Source organism: Platichthys flesus, chromosome 23, assembly GCF_949316205.1.
Source record: "Platichthys flesus chromosome 23, fPlaFle2.1, whole genome shotgun sequence".
NCBI classification, from domain to species: Eukaryota; Metazoa; Chordata; class Actinopteri; order Pleuronectiformes; family Pleuronectidae; genus Platichthys; species Platichthys flesus.
The window spans coordinates 1,151,211-1,171,893 of NC_084967.1; the positions used below are offsets into that span (position 1 = coordinate 1,151,211).

The 20,683-nt window shown below is 44.3% G+C and overlaps 1 pseudogene; it reads right to left on the reverse strand.

The window, feature by feature from the left end:
• Window positions 1-2,065: 2,065 nt before the first annotated feature.
• LOC133949148 (homer protein homolog 1-like) lies at window positions 2,066-18,172 on the reverse strand (annotated as a pseudogene).
• Window positions 18,173-20,683: the final 2,511 nt, after the last annotated feature.

Here is a 20,683-nt window from a genome sequence, read left to right on the forward strand (position 1 = left end):
CAATAGTTTGGGCCATACCACATAGAGAAGGGGGCGCAAAAAACTCTGCCTAGCAAAAAAAAAAAAATATTTTATTTTATTTTATTTTTTGCTCGGCGCAGTTTTTGGCGCCCCCCTCTGAGTGGCGCCCTAGGCAACCGCCTATGTCGCCTGTAGGAAAGGCCGGCCCTGCCTGCAAAGTTACAAGTATCTCTGAATGGCACCAAGAAAACCTTCCTCTCCCCGACAGAGGCTCTTACATTTGCAGCCAGTGCAGCACGTCAGGAATGACGGATTCTCCAACCATATGAGAGCTAAGTTGTTATGATACATTTGCATACATGTGAATGATTACTCTTCGTCATAATGTGTATTAAGGTGCCCCCCTTGCATAATACACCAGTATTCATTCAGTGGAAGTCCAGCTGATTTAAGAGTAGAAGACGATTCACATTTAGAGGCTTATATTAGTTGAAAACTTTTGTTTATCTTGTAATAATTGGGTGTTGCTGTGAGCCCCGATTAACTGGGTGATGTCACTTGCTTTATTTATTTTCTGTTTGTGTGCTGTGAGAGGCACATTTGGCCCTAGTGAAGGCGCCCGACAGAACAGCAATCCCCCCACAACCTGGGGAAGGACCCCCATTATCCATTTTATTTTCTTTCAATATTTCCCTTTTTTTACATGCATAGTTTCTTGCTGTTATAGTTTCATGTCTTCTGTTTTTGTTACTTGTAGTTCATGCTCAGTACTGGTCTTCCACATTCAGTGTATCATGTCGACGTATTTGGATAAACTGCCTAAATTATATTCACCAATAGAATAATGCCACCTTATAAGTTAAAACTCTGTTCATGGAATATAAGGGGTTTAAAAGGTAATGTGAAGCGAAGAAAGGTCTATTCTTTGTTGAAAAGGGAGGGGTGGATGTGGCTCTATTGCAGGAGTCCCACTTAGAGGACAATGAGCATCTTAAACTTAAATACAGTTGGGTTGGCCAGCTGTACTTTTCCTCTTTTACCACCAATAGCAGAGGGGTTGTTATATTGATACACAAGAATCTACCATTCCAATTAAAAAAATGTACGGAAGATTTGTGATTATAAATGGTGTCTTACATGGCAAAGAAATGACTATTATGAATCTTTATTGCCCACCTAACTATTTCCCTGACTTATTAACCAAAGCATTCTCAAAATTTGCCGAAGTAACTTCTCCATTGGCCTTGGCGGGAGGTGAATTTAATTGTTTACTTAATCCTCGACTTGATAGACATTTTATTGTGGTTATTTACCCTCAGACGCTCTCTTTTTGTATTGCTCATATATTGTATGAAAATATAAGACATACTGCAGGTCCTTCATGGCCTTTTTAGTTTTTTTTTGGATTTCAGTCAGAGGAGGAACATCAGTACTTATCTCTTCATCAAATTCGACCCTCCAGAGTTTCAATAATGAAAAAAAAGATCAATCTCAGGGTGTAGGAAAAAGCCAGAGTCGACTCTTACAGTGTTTATTTGGCTGACAATGACTGAGAAAAGTGTGGAAAAGAGACCGGGAACATCGTAGGCTCCGGGTGTTTACAAAACTGCACCAAAGCGAAGCAGAAAAAACTTGAAATGAAGGAAGGAGCAGAAAGCAAGAAGAAAATGTAACGTCTGCTCAAACGGAAAGGATATTAAAAAAAAAAATTAAAAAAAATAAAGGGATCATTCCTAGTTTCTATGTGGTCAAAAAGTCGAGAATATCCAAAGTGGAGCGAGCAAAGGGAAGGCATGTCCTGAGCAAAGCCTCCTGCACTTTTTAAACGAAGCGGACATAGATAAATGTGTTTACCGTTAATGCATAAAGTTTGTAAACATACTCTTTTACACGTATTGTATACATGTGGAACTAAAAGAGAAGAGAATTCAAGTTGTTGTACATGTCGGTGATTATGTTAGGGCCAACATGCAGGTGAATTTCTTTCATTGGAGCGACTCTCTGGGCCACACAGGCTGCCGCGCTGGCGTTGGTGGAACTGGAGGCGTGCGTGTGTTAGTGTGTGTGTGTGTGTGTGTGTGTGTGTGTGTGTGTGTGTGTGTGTCTAGCTCCCCTCGATGAACCTGGCCATCGTGTCCCGCAGCTCGGTCAGCCCGAAGATCTTGGTGTCCAGCAGCTTCAGCAGGGATCGCAGTCTCTTGCGAAAGGCTTCTCTCTCCAGCTGGCTGCCCTCCAGAGGCTGCTCCAGGTCACTCAGCTGGGCCTCCAGCATCTGGTTCCTTGTCTCCGTGTCCTGACACAAACAATACAATGTTTAGTTCAGTGACTCATTTGTCAGGTAAAGAAAAAGTTAAGGACACAACGAAATAAAAATAAGAACCTGGTTCTCTGTGTTTTTCACACATTTTTACTAAGTTGTAGATTTGATTTGAAATTGATCAAATTGACATTGACATTAAATTAACCCTGAATTGCCCAGATTGACAAAGGTAAGACATAATTTAGAAAACAAATTTTTAATGAGAAACTTAAATGTCACAGCAGGAACTTGATTGTTCACATTGATACTTACCATGTAAACATGTTGAGAGGTGGTCAAAATCAAATACTCTCACTTTAACTTTTTAACTTAAAAGAATTCATGAATCAGTAAAGAGGCATGTGTTGGGACATGGTTTTTGTGCAAACCACAGGCCTCCTTTCAGTCAAACTTGTTACAAACATGCCGCATGTGCTGGAGTGGACTCAATCCCCCAAGATGCCACAGGTTCCATTGATCTTACAAAGTCAAGGAACTCAGTCTCCCAGAGGATGTAACAGGATGCTGCATGTCCTGGGGTCAGGGCAATATCACACAAAGGTGTCAAGAGCCACCAGGGTCAACTCCTATTGGTCACTCTGGTCCAAGACCTGTGAGGTCACCGGGGCCAATATAAGGAGAGGTCTCCCCAAGATCTTTCTCTTTCTACAATCCTTCGAAGGCCAGCAGGCTGTCCAGCCTCTCTTCTCCTACATCGCCAAGGGGGGGGGGCCTGGCTGATCCAGCTTCCTTCTCTATCCAACCCACAACCGGAGGTCAGAGGTGCAGCTTCCCTGCCCACACTCTTCAAGGAAATCTCCTCGCCCTTCAAGCTCTACCGAACTCCTCGTAGCGACGCGATGTCCTGCAGGAAAACTTCAACCAACACCTGAGCACACGGCTCGACAGAATCGCGAATGCAGAACTCTACGACCACAAAGCCAGGAGACGTCACAGAACTGCAAACTGAACAGCAACTTCTTTTCCTCTTTCCCTCGGACTGGTAACATAATCTGGGCTTAATAATTATACTACGCTAAGCAAGACTGTTTATTTGATCGGTGTGTGTTTATAAGTTTGATATATGCTGTGACGTTGTAGGCATAAGTTAAAGGAAGGTTAATAGTTAGGCTCGCCACAGGCTTTGTCCCTGACTATCATTATCTGATTAACATCCACACAGACACGCATAACATCTCACCTAGTTAAACCTTCCCCCTGTGCCGTGAGGCAACCTCAGAAGAAGGGGGGGGGGGGGGGGGGGGGCTCTTATCTCAGGGACCATTCTTTAAAGCATGATAATTTACATTCACACACACACTCACACACCTCCCTGTTAGTTAGTTTGATTGTTTAGTAACTTGTGTTTTTATACTTTATTATGTTCATAATAAATGTTCTTCTTTAACAAATGTTCTGTCATTAATATTGCATAAGTGAATCTTGCCAACCGTTACACTGTTAAGAACTCCATAACCTTCATTGTTCATTATATAATCTTTAATGGTAAAATATTGAGATTTCTAATTGAACTAGATCTAAATGAGACTGATCTTAATCAATAAATTGGCTATCTTTTCCCTTCTATGAAGAGTGGTGCCCCGCGAGAACTTTAACCAATTAAAGTTATGATTTAATATTAATATTTTAAATATTAATGTTTTATATTTTATTTTGATAACCAAATTTATTGAGTGCCTATAGGCACACCATTCTATGGTAACTCTTTTCAAGCACTATTGCACAACACATGTTAATACTGGATTTTTGTTACACTGCACTCCTGGTAACGATGGGTTCGCAGCCCCCTTTTGGCTACACGTACTCCACTAAAAACTTACTTGAGGTTCTACTTTATGTCATCGTTTTTGTGGCTCCAAAACTCTGGAGCAGTGTTGCAACATCAACAATGTAGTAGTGTGGCTGTAGTCGAGTTTTTCTCTTTCATGTTTACTGTTTCTGTGGCAGAAACATCAACATGTTGATGTAAGCACAGTGTTTGCTCGCCTGTAGTTTCTGAGTGAGATAGTCTCTGTGGGAACTCCTGAAATATGTAGAAATGAGTAAAAACTATTAAGACGAAACAGGATGAGTATGTTTGGGAGCTGACATGACACCGACACGTCGACTGGTCCCAACTCCTCTTTGGCCCTCAGATCCATCTCTAGCTCCACGATTGTTTGGTTAAGTTCTGACTTCTGAGATTTGATGACCGTCGTTTGACCGCTCACACACGCCAGCTCCGTCACCTGGCAAACGAAAAATAAACCTTCGTCACGGTGTGGGGAAAATAAACCCTTATATATCTTATAATGTTAGAAGTCTGACACTTTATATGTCTGTGTTTTTTGTGCACGTTGATCAACCGTTTGTGTAGCCTCTTCGCCTCGTCCTGATATCAGCTGCTGCTTCCACTGTTTGACGTTGGCTGTGGACTCGAGCAGAGCTGCTGTCAGATTGGCGTTGTTACCCTTGATGCCTCAAGCTCTGCCTCCCACTGCTTATTGATGCTGGTCCAACTGGAACTATGGAGAAAAAAGGAAAAAATAAGAATGTGAGCGGGACAAACATTTATTTTCATTGAGATTAATCTGCCAATTCATTTCACTGCTAATCAGAGTTTAGTCTATACAATGTCTGAAACTATGAAAAATGTATTGATTTGTTTAACTCATTAAAGCCTTAACCGACGTTCCTTTATGTTTTATAAATGTATGTCCTTTATGCATAATGATGAAGTCAGTTATTATTGCTGTTCAACTGATTTTCACATGTAGTGAACAAAAATCTCATATAAATTAAAACAACCTTTGAAACAACACAGGAAACTAAGACTTTCAAATGTGGTCTTTTAAACATTAGATCACTGTCAACTAAGGCTATTTTTGTTTATGAACTAGTCTCAGATTACAACATAGATTTATTATCCCTCACTGAGACATGGCTGCATCCTGATGAATATGTAAGTCTAAATTAATCTACTCCCCCCAGTCATATAAATTCACAGGTTCCCAGAGAATTTGGGCGAGGAGGTGGAGTTGCTGCTATATTTAATTCCAGTCTATCAATTAATCCTAAACCTAAACACAGCTATAACCAATTTGAATGTCTTGTTCTTAGTCTTCCATGCCAAGCCAGGAAACATCAACAGCCAATCATATTTGATGTTTGAGTTTTTATCAAACTTAGTCCTAAAGACCAATCAAAAGGTTATTGTTGGTGACTTTAATATTCATGTTGACAATAATAAAGATAGCCTTAGCGTAGCATTTATTTCGATACTAGACTCAATTGGTTTCAGTCAGTGTGTACACCAACCTACTCATTGTTGCAACCACATACTTGACTTGGTATTATCGTACGGGGTCGGAATTGAACATTTAACAGTACTTACGCGCAATCCAGTTCTATCGAACCATAATTTAATAACCTTTGATTTTTCAATAACTGAATATAAGCCACTAATAAAAAATTGATTTTCTAGATGTCTACCTGATAGGGCTGTAGCTAAATTTAAGGAAATAATTCCAATTACATTACATTTAAACCCGTATTATCAATAGAGATTTACTGCCAGTTCCTTAACTCGGTCCGCGATGGTGTTTCTTGACAAACTGACATTTTGAAAAGTCTGTATCTGGTCGGGGGACACCTGCTCACACAACTTCAGCATGCACTGTTTAAAAAAAGCTCCCTCTGAAAAAGACTTTGAAGCTCGGGCGATTTCTTCACCCACGATAAAGCTGATTTTCACTGCTGCATAGTTTTTGGCCGTAGCTTTTGTGACCACAATCTGCTGCGACTGCAGTCTGATTTTTACTTCTTCTGCAATTCTTTGTTTTTCTTGGAGGCTGAATTGAGCATACTTATCTCCGTGTTTGGTGTCAAAATGCCGACGTATATTATATTATTTTACGACCGACACCGCCTCATAACATACAAGACATACCGTTTTTCACCTTGAAGTACAAAACAAATATTCGTTTTCCTATCGTTCGTGAAACTGCCTTCCTTGTGCATCAATTTTTCTCTTCTTTGACATGTTGGGGTTGTGTCAATTTCTCATTTCCACCTTTGTATTGAACTCATAGCTATGCTTCTGGTGAGATACTGTTACCTTGGTGGGTGCATCGAAATGCATTGTGGGAGATGTAGTTTACGGTCAACATGCTCTTTTAAGCAGCATACAGTGAACTTATTTTAAGACACCAATGCACCAGCACTCCCGGGCCACATAAAATAAGGTGGCGGGCCACATTTGACCCGCAGGCCTTGAGATTGACACATGTGCCATAGACTGTATATAAAGAGGTCTACATGCAGTCCAGGATGTGTGTTCGCGTTTCCATTTGAGGTAGTTTTTGCTTAAATATGCACTCTACCAAGTTTTTCCTCTCCACAGTAGCCCGGCTTTCAAACATGCACATGAACTCCAGTGATCCTCCAGGTAAGGCGCGTGTTTGAATGCAAATGTCCAAGTGAGAAATAAAAGCCACCTTCCTGTAAATGACTGTGGTCTTGTGGTCCATCTAACGTGTAAAACTGTTCACGACAGCCAGACTTATAACAAATATATCCACGTTTGTTCATGGACCGGAACCTTCACATGCAGACAGCGGGGGTCACCATGAAATATCTGTCTCACCTCTCTCCTGGCTAGTAAAGAAACTTGAGAAGATATGTTTTCTGCTAGATCAAATGTAAGAGGATCAATGGGAATGGGAATCATGGTAGCCATACTCTTCAGAAACATCCAATGAAAACTTCAACCTATCTCATTCAGGAGTTAAGTCTTGCTTCCCATATAGATTGGACAAAGGTACCCTACAACTTGATTATTTTAGTCATTGTGAAGCACTGAGAAGCCATACTTTATTGTACATAAGCTGTACTATCATTAACAAATGCACTCAAAGGGTTTTCATTATTATCAAGTGTAAAGGCTTTAAAGTGTAAAGCTCCGCAAGCCTCACGCAGCCTGCAAAGCTGTGATTGGTTTGCTAACTACATCCTTTCCGGAGTCCCACTTCCGGTTTCATGCCCCATAATACCGGCAGAAATCACGGAAGACTTAGAAGAACGAAAGTATGATCACTTTCACTGACTGGTGGATTTGTCCGCCAGAAAAAGGCTATGAGGAGCTGCAGTGGCGAAATTAATAAACAGTCGACGACGTCTGCCACACACAAAGAAGGCATCTCTAAAGCCGCTACTCCGCCTAGTGTTCTGCCGGTGAATTGCTTTGTACAACAAGTCCTTCAACACAGCTGCGTGAAAAGCTGCAGACGCAGTTGCAGAAACATGTGCCAGCCTTAAGAAACATTGGATCAGTCAAATTGTGAATCATATTGATCTTGACAGTGAGGAAAAGGAAAACTACAAAACCTTTTAACAGGGTAAAAGAATGTAGGTAAATAAGCGTGCCATCAACAGCCATATCAGCCTGGCACCTGTGAGACTCTGCCTTCTCAGATGTCTTAGTGAGCCTTGATTGGTATGTGTGGAGGTGAGGGGGCTTGGAGAGAACCCTCACCTGCACCACAGAGGATCACTCAGCGCAGGTGAGAGCTAGCTGATTGGTCCTCACACTTTAAAAGGCAGAATCTTCGCTGCATCAAGGCGACTCAGCGCCTCAGAGACCTGAGAGGAGCCGAACATAGCAGGGAAGCTCGTTACTTTGTGTATGATTGATGTGTTTGTGTGTTCACTTGTGTGGTGCGAAAAAAATATGTGGAAAAGCAACATGTTCGTCTCTGGCAGTGTGTTGGAGATCCCCGTGGCAAACACCACTGCAAGTATGAAAGACCTGAAGTGGGTTCGGGACGGGGTTCGACGTTCAGGTGTGAAACTTGTCGGTTCCAAGTTTTTCCTGAACTGACTCATCGAGGGTTGTTTTTAACAGCCTGGTTTGTTTTCTACCTGACGGGAAGCAGACTGACCACAAGAAATCATGATATTATTATTATCTTGTCTGAAAAAAAGCAATATTCCCCAAGCTCTCATCTGCAACAGCAATAAAATAATTAAAATGAGTCCATTTCTTTTTTGGAGGTTACTTTTACTTACCGAAATAATAATCAATCAATCCAATTTTGTTTGTATATCACATATTTACAAATCACAATTTGTCTCATCGGGCTTTAACAAGGTGTGACATCCTCTGCCCTTTACCCTCAACAAGAGTAAGGAATAACTACAACACCTTTTAACAGGGTGAAAAGAACGTAGGTAAATACGCGTCACTCACCTTTGCCATCAACAGCCACATCAGACCTGTGAGACTCTTCCTTCCAATATATGTCTCTGTGGGCCGTGATTGGCATGAAAGACTTGAAGTGGGTGAGGGACGAGGTTCGACGTTCATGTGGGAGAATGGTCGGGTCCATGTCTTTTCTGAACAGACTCTCATCGAGGGTTGTTTTTAACAGCCTGGCTAGTTTTCTACCTGACTGGAAGCAAACTGACAACAAGAAATCACGATATTAATATTATCTTGTCTGAGGTAAACAGAAAATGCAATTCTGAGTTTCTGTTGATTTAAAAGGAGAGAGAGGGTTGTTTGGGTTCCCAAATATAATGGCTTAAACTATTTGAATTCTATGACATTGATTATTGTACAATTTTCAAGAAAACAACACAGAATTTATACATTTACTTTAAACTGTAGACTGATTGATAATTAATGATCATATTTCTGAAATGAAGTCAAAGGATTTCAGTTTAACGATCTGCAACTGCTGCTAACTAACATTCTGGGTTATTGTCTTTCCTGGCAACGGATATTTTGGAAATGCTGCCGCTACACATTAAGATGGCACCACTAACATATACTTATGCATTCTTATGTTACCAAAATGTCAGAGAGAGGTAATCTCGTGAACTAAGAATTTCAGAATACAAACATCCCTTTGAAAATCAAAGGCAACCAGAAATCCTTCACTGACCTCAGCTCATATAACTCACAATTGCATTTTATATTTTTGTTCCTGTTATAATTTAATTTCCTTCCAATTCCTTGCCACTACACAACTCCCTAGCAACTCCAACTTGAGCTGTCATCGACTGGCAAAGAAGAACAACAACACTACCTTTTGACACCTCCCCAGTATCAATGTTTAAAGGACCGATCGTATGGCCATTTTACCACAGTCGATATGGTTCCTTGGGGTCTTAATGAAATTAAAGGCCAAATTATAGTCGGGTTGCACGCAAGCATGCACGCAAGACACGCAACACGCCCCTTTCGTGCCCTCTGCGGGCTTGAGTGCGTCCGCCAATTTTTCTAAAGGCCAAATTATACTTGTGTTGCACGGACGCACGCATGCACGCAAGACACGCAACACGCCCCTTTCGAGCCCTCTGGCGGCTTGCGTGCATCCGCCAATTTTTCTAACTATACGACAAAACGACGCGGGCCTCTCGCAGCCCGCAAGGCTTGCGATTGGTCGGCTGACTACATCCCGTCCGGAGTCTAGTTTCCGGTTTCATGCCCCACAATACGCGGAAATCACGGAAGATTTAGAAGAACGAATATGGACCAAATAGAAGAGCACTTGGCAGAAGAGATCCGAAAGTATGACCACTTGTATAACCCGTCACTGACTGGCCGATTTGTCCGCCAGATGTAGTCTATGAGGAGCCGGAGTGGCGATGTAAATAAACATTCGACGAAGAAGAAGACGTCTCTTCTTTGTGTGTTTTGTTTTCGAAAAAAAAAGTTACTCCGCCTAGTGTTCTGGCGGTGAATTGCGTTGCAACACGCGCAACACGTTTAGGAAGCATAAACCAAAACGGATCCGTCGATGCAGCTGCGTGGCCTTCCGCGGTTGCAGTCGCAGGACTATAATTAGGCCTTAACTTCTTGACAAAACGACGCGAGCCTCAGGCAGCCCGCAAGGCTTGTGATTGGTCTGCTTACTACATCCCGTCCGGAGTCTAGTTTCCGGTTTCATGCCCTACAAAATACGGAAATCACGGAAGATTTAGAAGAACGAATATGGAACAAATAGAAGAGCACTTGGCAAAAGAGATCCGAAAGTATGACCACTTGTATAACCTGTCACTGACTGGCCGATTTGTCCGCCAGAAATAGGCTATGAGGAGCCGGAGTGGCGATGTAAATAAATATTCGACGAAGAAGAAGACGTCTCTTCTTCTTTGTGTTTTGTTTTCGAAAAAAAAAGTTACTCCGCCTAGTGTTCTGGCGGTGAGTTGCTTTGCAACACGCGCAACACGTTTAGGAAGCATAAACCAAAACGGATCCGTCGATGCAGCTGTGTGGCCTTCTGCGGTTGCAGTCGCAGGACTATAATTAGGCCTGTAAAGCCTGAAACATGCTTCTGCGACTGCGTCTGCGTCTTTTCACGCCGCTGTGGCGCAAGACTCGTTTTCATTCATGCTTCCCCAACCGTTGCGCGTCTTACAAAGCCATTCCGCGCCAGAACACTAGGCGGAGTAATGCTTTTTGTCGAAGACGACCTTAGAGACGCCTTCTTTCTTCTTCGTCGATTGTTTATTTACATAGCCACTGCGGCTCCTCGTAGCCTTTTTCTGGCGGACAAATCCGCCAGTCAGTGACAGGTTATACAAGTGATCATACTATCGGATATCTTCTGCCAAGTGCTCTTCTATTTGGTCCATATTCGTTCTTCTAAATCTTCCGTGATTTCTTCCGGTATTATGGGGCATGAAACCGGAAATGCAGCTCCAGAAGGGATGTAGAGCAGACCAATCACAGCCTTGCGGGCTGAGTGAGCTTGCGGAGCTTTGCCGTAAATTTTAGAAAAGGGGGTCGACACCCGTCAGCACGTAAGGAGGGATACATAAGCACGTAAGGGACCCGGAAGGGCTCTTGCGCTTGCGGGCCCGTGAAAACGCAGAAGCATGTTTCAGGCTTAACACACCGGAGATCCAGCTCAGCCCGCTAGATGTGGAGGTTTCACTGAACACACACGGAGCCTTGCGTCAAAAGCCGCCGACGCTTCACTCGTCTGTCCCCTGAGCAGACGTAGTTGTAGCTAACACACCAAGCACGTTCACGGTGAAGACACGTCAATAATAACAACAGTAACGCCAGGTAAAAAAACATAACAACAAAAAACCCAAAGTGATTCATTGTGCTTCAGAGATGTAGGCGAGTTGAATTGTGAGTGAAAACCCGGGGTCTCTTACCAGTGGAAGCGCATCTAGTGTTGCGCAGCGCAGCCTCCCATCGCCTCTATGAGATGACTCTGGGGCCGTGGAGCTGCTCTAGTGGCGCTGGTCTCGCCGCGCTGACTATGAGCTGGCCGACTATGCACTGGCTGACCACACCGGGGAAGCGGCGGTGACACGGAGTGATGCGGGGAAGTCCGAGGCAGCGGAGGATCTGCTGATGGCATAACATGCCGATAATATGCGCCGCAATGATGTGCGGTGATGATAATATGCGCCGCAGGATGATGTGCAGTGATAATGTGCGCTGCAGGATGATGTCTGCCGCACAATGATGTGCGCTGCACGGCGATTTGCGGTGATGCGATGATGTGCGCGGCAGGATGATGTGCGCCGCAGGATGATGTGCACCGCAAGATGATGTGCGCCGAAGGATGATGTGTGTGGCAGGATGAAGTGTGCCGCAGGATAATATGCGCCATGATGATGTGCGGTGATGATGTGCGCTTCAGGATGAGGTCTGCCCGCTGGATAATGTGCTCTGCAGGATGATGTGCACCACACGATGATATGCGCCACAGGACGATGTGCGCTGCAGAATGATGTCTGTCGCATGATGATGTGCGCTGCAGGATGATTTGCGCCATCAGATGATGTGCGGTGATGATGATATGCACTGCAGGATGATGTGCGCTGCAGGATGATGTGCGCCGTACTGTTAAGTGGGGCGGCATTGCTAGCTCTACGTCCAACCTTCCTCCTTTATCCGGGTGTTTGGGACCAGCAAAATTATCCAAAAGAGACACTCTGGCAGAGCAAGTTTTGTTTTTCATATTTTATTTTTTTTTCAGGGTCATGAAAGGGTTCAGTTTCACCACGTTCCACACTAGAGGTTTTGAAATGTCTCGATTCTTAGATGCAATACGATGTGGAATCTGCAGTGATGAACAGACTGAACTCAATGAGTCATGAGGTGCTGTCATTTGCCAGCACCTCCGCAAACTAAACACACTGAGGACGTTGCTCAGTTGTGCCAATGACGGTGAAACCAAACTGCAAATAGCTCTCGTCATATTTGCAAAGCTTTGGCTTTTTCGCAACTGCCGCATGGGTTGCCTGACTTTTACGAATCAGAAACTTGTCCATGGTTGTGTTTGTTTGCTGATAAAGTGTGTGTGATGTTAATAAGTTGTAATTGCAACGTCGTGGTCTTGTGAGTGTGTTTGTATGTGTGGCTGGGAGCAACTTGCACACGAATAATGAATAAGGCTCATTGTTGCCAACTCCTCAGTAAGGAAAGTAGCTATTGGATGTCCTAAAAGTCGCTAGATGTCACTAAATGACGTCATCGTATCATTTGCATAATTTAATGTATGCTATAGGACGTACAGAAAGTGAGAAAAAAACACTCTAAATATGTTTAGAACTTAAATTAAGCTTTATTCTACAGAATCAATAACATTCACTGAAATCTGGCAAGCAACACAATCAGAACGATTTGCCTTTGTGTGGCATCTGCCTCTGTGTGCGTGTTTTCTTCTTCCCTGCTGAGAAGACATGTTGTGGGGATGAAGATGACACAGCACAACTAAAATAATCACTGCCACATAGATTCGACCGGCCCGAACGCCCCTTCACTGCACGGACAGACCAGGCCGGGGCTTTGGAGGTGGGAGATTCTTATTGTTGTTGATTAGTTCAAACTTTATTGATTCCATGTAAATATATCTGGAGATTTTTTCCTTTTTGGGGCAATGACCATCAGTGGGTTTGCACAATTTGTAGGTGGATATTAGGGTTAGTTATCAGTGTTGTCTTCTGTTTCAGCCAGCAGCTCAAACAGTGTGTGTGTATAGTGTCAGCATTGATCTAAAATGAGCGCAGCTTTCCAGATTCCGACTCACAAGCAGTTGATTAACTTTTTTAAATATATATGTGGCCATGACGGGAGAAACCTCCCAAACCGTTGAAACTACGTAAGCATTGGCCAAGATGGTTCAAACACTAGATGGCGTTATAAGCCATGTTCAAACCCACTTGATATTAGAACCAACATTAATGCATTTCAAATAACAGTCATATAATTGAGTTTAAAGAAATTCCTATAAGTTTGCAGTATCTCTATATGTGACATTCATATGTTTTTCATGTTTAAGATATGGTTCTGAAATGTGAGGAACTGTCCACTGAGTCGTGTTTGAACTAAACTTTTCGAGATGCTGTAATAAAAAAAAAAAACATCCCATCAAGGGAGGAAATGACACACCAACAGACCTTACATCCATCCAGGCTGATGATTCGATATACATTCCTGGTACTGTCGAAGAAGTAGGAGACCGTGACAGCGTGTTTACTTGTGGGAACTGTGGGAGCCTGGCCTTGCAAGAGTAAACAGTGGGTACACAAACTGGAAAAGAACAGTCAGAAGCAGGGGTTTTGGTGAATATAACTTAGGAATTTATTTTTAAACTGAGGGGGAAAAGGGAGGGGGCGCATTAGGGTAACTCAAAAAGCTTCACCGGACTGGCAGTTGGCATCAGGGGCTCCGTCGGGCTCTTCCTGATCGAAGAGAGAGAGACAGCAATTATTCCTCTTCATTAATATAAAAGGCCTCTTACCCTGAGACTGTCTGAGAGAGCATCCTGATTGCCTGATTGATTCAATCCACCTTTGAGAGACAATCAGAGACACCTGGGAGGGGAGGAGTTCCCTATGAGGATCCTCTTGGGTAGTACCGCCCATCCAACACCATGCCTCTGGATTTTCTTTGTTTGGCTGTACTCAGCAGCTGGGCCATCTCGGAACCGAATTCTTCTTGGTTTTCGGGTCAATCTGGATCAATCCGTGTGCTGAAAATGGGCTGTTCTCTGCAGAGGAAGGAGAGATGGAGGGATCAGCATCTGGTGTCGCTGTATGGCTTTAACTCTGTGGTCAACCTGCCTGAAATGTACAGCATGCAACACTGGCCTTCGAGGAGAAAGGCCTGCGAGGAGAAAGAATACTTTAATAACACAGACAACAGACAAATACAGTTTGTGTGTGTGGGAATTTCTGTCATCACTGCCGTATCGGACATTCCAGCTAAAGTATGTTTGAAAAAAATCCTGTTTCTTTAGGACCTTCCCGTGAGTTACAGTTGAATACAAATAATGAACAACCATCTGCAGAGCTGTAATCATTATAACACATAGTGATGGTGATCACATACAGGTATGTACAACTTCAACTAAAGGGAGACACACTGACACAAAGCAGAATCTGCAAGCTGTTAAATCAACTGCAGCAGTTTTCAAACACGGTCACCAAACACAGACTGAGGGCAATCGATTTCCTGACCGTCTCACTCACCAGTTGCAACTGTTAAATTCACAACTCAGCACATCACCGTTTAATACAACAGCCAGCGATGATCAACATTACTTTTGTACTAACACCGACCTTTCCGTGTCAGATGATTATCAAGGATTGAATTTGATTGAGTGACCAGTAGTTCAAGTAGACATAAAGTTTAATAGCAATTCATAATAACAAAAGACAAACCAATGAACAATGAGTCTTTAGGGTTCATTGTCCGGGAACCATGAATATTCGTACAAACTAACTGCATCAGCCTACGTGGGAGGTGTTGAAGATATTTTACAGAAATACTGCAAACTTTGACCTGCTGCAGGCGCTAGAGAAAAGTCACAGAATAACAACTGTTGGTGGGATTCATCCTCTGAGGAACATGAAACAACAATCCAATCAGTGGTCGAAACAAAGTAGTGCACCGAGCAAACTGTAGCAGCCCCACCATCAGCTTATTAAAGACACAGAGGCAAATTGACATTCCTGCTGTGTTCCTACTCTCTGACACTGACATTGAGGTGTTAGTTAGTGAGGTGGAGGGAAAGAGCGACTCTATGGGAAAGCAGTGATGTCACTAATAAAGAAAATACACTAACACTCTGCCGCTGCTGCTGTGGATAACACAATGTGTGAGATCAGAAATTGCTGAACCCTCGCTTCCTCCTCCTCCTTCCATTCGCATGAACACATCATGCAGAACCCGGCATCGGTGTCATGGCAGTATTTATCCATTTAGAGCATCGGACCGATTCCCTCACAAGAGTGAATACTTGCCTCCACTTTGGGATATTATTTGGAAAGTGTTTTAATGCGCCCCGGCTCTGCGCCCCGGCTCTGCCTCCCGGCTCTGCTCTGCACCCCGACTCTACCTCCTGGCTCTGCTCTGCACCCCGGCTCTGCGCCCCGGCTCTGCTCTGCGGGCACACAAAAATATATATGTCCTTAAAAATAAATATTTATATCCTGCAGGCAAACGTTGGAATTTATAAAAACAAACTTGACGGGGAATTTGCGTATTTCCACGCAAACTCTGACCCATGCGTACAAACGTTTTGGAGACGGGAAAGTGGCAATGCAGACGTGAGGTGGTGAACTGAAGCCAGATTATTGATCCACTTCATCATTTACATTAGAACCAACTGCTCAGTTTTTCCCTTGCAACATATCTGTTCCACACGAGCCTTTTAATTAAAACATATATGAAACAACTGACAGCAAATTACGTTCGGATTAGATTTAACCGCGGAGTTACGGAGCTGAGTCATTAACAGGTTTTAACAATATCTTCTATCACTGTGCTTATATCAATAATTCACTGCAGGGAAGGTGACTGAGCCATCAGGGGCACAGAGCGAACGAGCGCGCGCAGAGTGCACTGACCGCAGAGAGCGCAGAGCGCACTGACCGCAGAGCCAGCAGCACTATTTTATAAATCCGATCCCTGCTCCGCCCACGCTACGCTTCCTCACACACACAGGACTGGCAGTGGGGAGAGAGCGAGGGGGATAAGGGAGGAGCTACGGTGTCTCTAAATAGACTTCGCCGACTCCCCGCAGCCTATAGGAATCACCGTCCTGTCAGGGAAATTAAAACATCAGCAGAACGGGGAAATAATACAGCCAAAATTAAAATTGTTTATTAAGAATTGACCCGTAACATTCACGCCCGCCCCCATGTAAATCAGTGGCGCTGTTCACTTCAGCTGCAATCGCCCTCTGCACCGATGGTTTCGGTGCATCGCTCTTGGAAACACACTGGTAATGATTTTAAATTATATTAATGTAGTGGTTCTAAAAGGTTTAGGGTGACAGCTGAATGTCAATTGGGTTCACCACACATAATCCAGAATAAATAGGACGGGAGGCTGTGATTTCAGAAATATACAATTTATTTAATACGTGCAAATGATTTTAAAAGACTGATCAAACAGCACTGGAATCCTACGCAAACGTTGGAATTTATGAAAAACAAACTTGACGGGGGGATTTGGTATTTCCACGCAAACTCTGACCCATGCGTACAAACGTTTTGGAGACAGGAAAGTGGCGACGCAGACGTGAGGTGGTGAACTGAAGCCAGATTATTGAGCCACTTCATCATTTACAATAGAACCAACTGCTCAGTTTTGCCCGTGCAACATATCTGTTCCACACGAGCCTTTTAATTTAAAAATATATGAAACAACTTACAGCAAATTACGTTCAGATTAGATTTAACCGAGGAGTTAAGGAGCTGAGTCATTAACAGGTTTTAATAATATCCTCTAACACTTTGCGTGTATCAGTAATTCACTGCAGTGAACGTGACTGAGCCATCAGGCGCACAGAGCGACCAAGCGCGCACTGAGCGCAGAGCGCGCAGCACTCTTTTATAAATCAGATCCCTGCTCCTTCCACGCTACACTTCCTCACACACACAGGACCGGCAGTGGGGAGAGAGAGAGAGGGAGCGCTAAGGTGTCCCTTAACCCTGTAGCACCCCTTGTTGTAAAATTACAACGTTACCTTTAACCATCCTAAAAAACAATCTGGCTTTTTTTTTCTTGTTTTTTTACCACATTTACATAGTCATTGGGTCCTATTGTTCAGTCTCACAATGTTATTGGATCGTACATTTGTTTATAAGTCACGCCTTCTGGCCTTGAACTCACACAACCTCTCAAGGTTTCCTTCGAACAACATCTATTGGTTTCATTGGACTGGATTCATCAGATGCATGTAAGTAAAATGTCTTTTATATTTTTTTTGGTTGTTATTATAATGTCTAGAGCATGTACATTTGTAGTTAGTGTGGAATAAATGCATACAATTTCTTTTAGAGCTTATTATATAATTGTTGCAATTATACAACACTGGGTGAATGTGGTGGTCAAAATAGCTGGCTTGTTGCAGTGGGCTCAAACAGGTTGTGTTCCCTCCACTACACCACTGCCTGAAACAGAGTATTTTCTTTATACATGGATAGTATACATTCTACCCTTGTGTTGTGTTCTGGTCAAATTTGACTGATTTAAAAGTTTTATCTCTAAAAAATGTAGTTAATTTGATCAGCCTGACCTAGTTCAGAGCCAACAACAGCTCCCGCCTTCCTCACTGACCTATCCAGTCGCCACGCATCCCTCTTCTTTATGCTGCCTCCCCAGCACACAACAGCATAGAAAAGGACGCTGGCAACAACAGACTGGTAGAACATCCGCAGGAGTTTGTTGCATATGTTGAACGACCTCAACCTCCTCAGGAAGTAGAGCCAGCTCTGACCCTTTTTGTAGATTGCATTCACGTTTGCTGACCAATCAAGTTTATTGTCCATATGGACTCCTAAATATTTGAAGGTGTTGACCACCTCCACACTGACCCCCTCGATGGAGACTGGAAGCAGAGGAGGCTGAGACCTCCTAAAGTCCACCACCATCTCCTTGGTCTTAGTGGTGTTCAGCTGCAGGTTGTTATATGTACACCATTGCACAAAGTTATCCACCTGGCTTCTGTACTCCCCCTCCTGGTCATCTCTGATACATCCCACAATAGCAGAGGCATCAGAGAACTTCTGGATGTGTCATGACTCTGAACTGTAGTTGAAGTCAGATGTGTACAGGGTGACCAGGACTGGTGAGAGCACAGTCCCCTGTGGAGCGCCGGTGCTGCACAACACAGCAAAGATGCAGTCTTTCAGCCTGACGAACTGTGGTCTCTCCGTCAGGTAGTCAGTGATCCAGGATACCAGGTGGACGTTCACACCCATCTACAAGAGCTTGTCACTCAGTCGAAGTGAAAAGCAGGCAAAGTCGAGTCAAGAGTTAATTGATTGAAGGCCCCCGAAATTGCAATGAAGGCCTCAGGATGTTTAGTTTGGAGCCCAGAAATAGCGTAGTGTCCGGGCAACAGATCGTCTCTTTTACAGTCACATGCCCTGGCTTACACCACCTAATGTTAACATACAGTACAACCCCCCAACCTTTCCGTTTGCCATTTAGCTTCAGATCTCTGTCCGCTCTCACAGTAGGGAAGCTAGGTAGCTCCACGTTGGTGTCCGGGATGTTGCTAATAGCCAGGGGCCTCATGTACTAAGACTTGCGTGGATTTCATACTGAAACTTGGCGTACGCCAAAACCCAGAAACTGTCTTACGCACAAATAAATTCAGATGTATCAAAGTGTGCGAACGCATGGATCCAAGCACGTTTCTTTTGTACATCTCAATCAACGTGGAATTGAGCGCACATGCCGACGTGCCAAACTCCTCCCTGTCCACGCCCTCATTTAAATATGCAATTTCATTTAAATAGGCCCCTGGACCTGAGATTCACCTCTTAATCCGATCACCTGGCACCATGAACAGAGTTAAAAAACGCAACTTCACGGAGTCCGAGCTCGAGATTTTGCTCCACGAGGTAGAAATGCGCAGGCATATGTTATTTGGTACCCTGTCAACAGGGATAAATGCTAAACAAAAGACAAATGAGTGGGAGCGTGTTTGCGAGGCCCTCAATGCAGTGGGGTCTCAGCAGCGCACACACTCTGAAATTTAAAAAAAGTGGTCAGACCTCAAGGTGGAGGTGAAGCGGAGGGTTTTTGCCCACCGCCGAAGCGTGACCGCAACAGGTGGGGGGACGGGAGTGGGGGAACTCTCCCCCTTCGATTTGAGAGTGGCCGCTTTGATCGGTGACACAGCTCGCACCGGAGTGGTGGGAGCCCATGAAGGGGACACCGATCATCCCCAAGGTAAATATGCTGAATTCATAAATGCTGTAATTATACTGGTCATTTGACTCGTGTTTATTAACTTAAATTTTTTATTTTTGAATAGACAAGCAAGGAGAGGGCACGGATTGCTCCGTCGGCCCCAGCGTCTCCTCCGTCGGCCCCGGGGTCTCCTCCGTCGTCCCCGGCGTCTCCTCCGTCGGCCCCGGCGTCTCCAGCCCCGGCGTCTCCAGCGTCACCACTGACTCCGGTTTCTCCACCGGCTCCGCTGCACGCGGCGCCTCCAATTCATCTGCCAACCACCCGACCGGCCGTGTCCTCAACCGAGCTGGGCTGGAGTCACAGGCAGAAATCGTCATAGCCATCGGTGGCATTAATGATCGCCTTGATCGGCTTATAAATGTACTCGGTGACATAAGCGCGTCAATAAATACACTTGTGTCAAAGTAAATTCTGTCCTTGCCTCTTTACATGCTTGAAATCACATTCTGCCGGGCCCGTATGGCTCCTCGGGGTGGTTGCAGTTGACGGGTCCGGCATCCGGTTCCTCCAGTGGGGGGTTGTGCTGCTCTGGCAGTGGTATGCCATGGCGGTGTGCCACATTGTGGAGGACGCCACAGGCCATCACAATGTGGCACACCTTCTCAGGTTTGTAGAGTAGCATCCCCCCCGACCGGTCCAGGCATCGCCACCGTCCCTTCAGCAGGCCGATTGCCCTCTCCACAATTATTCGCGTACGGGAATGGAGGTCATTATACCTCCTCTCTTGGTCGGTGTTGGGGTTCGTAAGAGGGGTCATCGGCCACGTTCTTAGGGGGTAGCCAAGGTCCCCTGGGGTCAGATGAAGCCGCAGAATACAATACACAACGTAAAAACCACACAATGAATGAATGCAGAAGTGCACCGCGGGCGACATTTCTAACTTTACGCCCGCTTTTACTGACGTGAATACTGAACACGTCAGAGAAACATGATATTTGGATGTGCACAAGCGCCAGATGTGCATTACGCTGGTTTATACATACGGGACAATTACACGAATAAAGCATTTACTCACCCAGAAGCCACCCATCGCGTACAGTGCCAGCCTCCAGCCTGTTCCCAACCATGCTGTTGGTCAGAATGAATGAATCGTGCGTTGAACCAGGCCACCTTGCCACGATGTTAAGGAGCTGCATTTGCGCATCACATATCACTTGGACATTGATAGAATGAAAGTGTTT